At 42.4% G+C, this 3,412-nt stretch overlaps 1 protein-coding gene across 1 annotated transcript in view; it reads left to right on the plus strand.

The window, feature by feature from the left end:
- The window catches only part of Reep3 (receptor accessory protein 3), a 45,641-nt gene that overhangs the window by 2,558 nt on the left and 39,671 nt on the right, over positions 1–3,412 (plus strand). The window lies entirely within an intron of this gene.

The raw sequence follows: 3,412 nt of genomic DNA on the forward strand, positions 1-3,412 counted from the left end.
CATGTGGTGCTGGGGGATCGAACCGTGGTCCCTGATGCTTTGCCAAGCTTGTTCTAAGTAGGTGCTTTAGACCACTGAGCCATCTCTCCAGCCCTTACTTGTGGTTTTTATTTTTATCAAAGATGTTTGCTTTTAATTCAAAGTTAAGTTATTTCCTAAGGTTTGTCATAAGAAAATAAAAGTTTCTCACTCTCCCTTATCTATTTTTACATATCTATGAAGAAGTGTTTGCAACTCTTACACGGCTCTAGTACTTGTTCCCATGTACTAATTAACACACTTACTTGCAGCTTCTTACTGCTTCAGGTGGGCGTCATGGCTGGGCTTTTTCAGCTTGCCCAGGACCCCAGTAGTCTCCCGTGCTATCACAATATAATTTAAATTGGATTAATAGTCAATGTTTATGGGGCTGAGATAAAGGTAGACCGCAGTAATGTGCAGATAAAGAGCCCAGCATATGGAACCACGCTGCCTAGATCACCACCACAGCTCTCCCCCTCACTGGGCAGGTCCTAAGCTGTTTGACCTTTTCCTGTGCCTCAGTTTCCTTGTCTGTCAAACAGAAGCAGTAGAGTTTACCTCATCAGGTGATTGTGAGGACAATATGAGTTGATGAATATAAAGCATTTAAATCAGTACCTGCTGCACAGCAACACCTGCTATATAATCATTTCACTGTGTAAGCACCAGTGGCAGCCAATCTGTAGTAGCCTTCTACATCACCTACGTCACCATCCTTTATTCTTATGTTACTCATTCTTTTGTTGTTTCTTTTTTATTTTTTCTACTTTTTATTATTATTTTTTCTTTAGTTCAGGGTCTACAGGGTCTCACTACACAGATCGAACTCATAGTGATCCTCCAATTTTTAGCCTCCCAAGCGCTGGGATTACAGGCATGCGCCCCGACGCCCTGTCTCACTTGACTGCTCAGCACGCCCGGGGGGCGGGGCTCGCACGGCAGGTCGGGCATCAAACCCGCTACTGCGCTCTGCCTAAGCAGGCACTTTAGTCCGCTGAGCTATCCTGCCGGTACTTTATTTAATTTTTTAATGCCTGGGCTCTCATACCTGCCAGGCTAATGCTCTCCTGGGCTACACACCCAGCCGGCTATTATTTTTATTTGGCCTTTCCTCTTATTGCACTCTTGGACACTCATATGACCTCAGCGCATGCGCAGCTATTAGATAATCTGGATTGTCTCTTATTTTGGATGCTGGTTTCCTAATTGCCTCGCTTTCTATTTCAGATTTTACTTTCTCACTTTGACGAATTGCATTTTTCCTGAAAAGGCTGTAGTGAGAGAGAATTTTTTTTTTTTTTTTTTTTGAGAGAAATTTTTTGAAGTGCTAGGTCAGAAATAACTTTGCTTCTCGATTTTGCTAGCATTTTTTTCTTCTTTTGTAGTAATACTGAGAATTGACCTAAGGGCTTATCGCAAGCCAGGCAAGCACCTTCCCAGCCCTTTCCTCCTTCAGGAGTTGTTGTTGTTGTTGTTGTTGTTGTTGTTGTTGTTGCACCAGGGATTGAACTCAGGACCTTGTGCTTGCCAGGCAAGTACTTATTCTACTGAACCATCAGCCACATCTCCACTGTTCTTCAGTTTCTCGTGCTGCTGTTAAGTCTGAAGGATTCTGATTCTTGCTTGTTTTTTCAAGAAGTATGTGAGGTCTTTTCTATTTCCCCTTTGTTTTAAAATGTTTCCGCTTAACCTTCAGCAGTGGTTTTTTAACCTGGGAATTCTTTGTTCTTCGTTATTCTGTTGTCCTCTTGATTTTCAATCCTTGTTCCATCTGGGATTCTTTGTAGGCAGTGACAGAGCACCGGGGCCAATTCTCTGATTTTTAGATCTAACTGATCTTTAAATTTCTGCTTCTGTGTATGATTTCTAAGAAAACTTTTATTGTGCGAATATTCTTTTGTCTGTGTCATCTATTCTTATTTCATGTTTAAAATTTGTTGACAGTATGAATGACTTTTTTTATACATGTTCTGTTGTGTATATATCCTTCCTTTGAATTGCTTTTTGTTTCAGCCTGTGGTGTGTGTTTGTATGTTTCGAGACAGGATCTTGCTGTGGTTCAGGGTGCCTGGCCTTGAACTCTCAGGGATCCTCCTGCCTCAGCCTCAGAGTGCTGGGATTACAGGTGTGCACCAGTATGCCTAGCAAGTTTCAGCCTTTTGGTTGTTTGTTTGTTTGTTTGTTTGTTTGTTTTGGCAGAACCGGGGATTGAACTCACCCCTTGTGCCTGCCCTCGGTGCACTTATTCTACAGAGCCATCTCCCCGGCCCCTTCAGCCAATCTTTGATGTGTACTTTGTTTAAATGCTAGACAATTGTGCATTCTCTTGAATATGCTCTTTTTTAAGTGTTACAATAAAAGGATATTTGGAGTCCGCCTTGTGTTTTTGCGTCTCCATGGCTGGCCTCACGAGTACAGCCTAGTGGACTGAGGGCCCACCTCACCAATGTTTCAGCATCTTTCAGAGGGACACCATTCAACCTGTAACAGGCATTCCTTTGGAACATACTCAGTTTCCATTTTGGCTTTCTTTTCTTTTTTTGTGGTACTAGAGATTGAACTCAGGACCTTGCACTTGGCAGGACGGTGCGTATGCCAGTGGGCTACCTCCGGGCCCCTGCTTCCATTTTGTTAGCTTGCTCTTTTTTTCCACCTGAAAAAAATCACATCCTGAATGACCCTGTTTCAAATAGACAGGTACCGGGGTGAGGACTTGGAATGAGTAGTACCGCCGGATGGATGCCATAGCCCCGCTGCCTTGAGCAGCAGAGCTTGCCGCCCGGCCTGTGGAAGGCAGAGCCGAGGGCATCGGGGCTGGCTCCCCAGGGCTTCTCTGCCTGTCACGGGGGCCTCCCTTTCATGTCCTCACATGACCTTTCCTCTGGGCAGGAGTAGAGTGATGATGGCCTTTTCTTAACACTGGTCCTACTTAGAGTGTTAAATCCCACCCTAGACCCTCGTTAGCCTTAGTTACCTCCTTAAAGGTCTTTTCTTATACTTTTTTTATTATTAATTTTATTGGAAAGTAGCAATGAGACAGTTTCAAAACAGATTAGTAGGTCAGCTACAATAATTAATACATTGCATATTGTTGTCTTCGTAGTAGTTCTTCATAATGCAAGATGCAGATATAATATCTTACCTAAACACTATTATTATTATTCCAAAAGTTTCTTCTCATTAAACTAAGAAAAAGTAGCTGTACATCTTGCAAACTATTTTGTATATATATATTTTTTTTTCACTAGAAATGGTCCTTCTGGGCTGGGGAGATGGCTCAGTATAATAAGCGCTTGCCTGGCAAGCTCAAGGGCCTGAGTTCAATTCCTGGTTCTGCCAAGAAAATAAAATAAAATTTAAAAAAAAAATAATAATAAAAGAAATGGTCCTT

The sequence above is a fragment of the Octodon degus genome, unplaced genomic scaffold, assembly GCF_000260255.1.
Source record: "Octodon degus isolate 3935 unplaced genomic scaffold, OctDeg1.0 scaffold00046, whole genome shotgun sequence".
Taxonomy (NCBI): Eukaryota; Metazoa; Chordata; class Mammalia; order Rodentia; family Octodontidae; genus Octodon; species Octodon degus.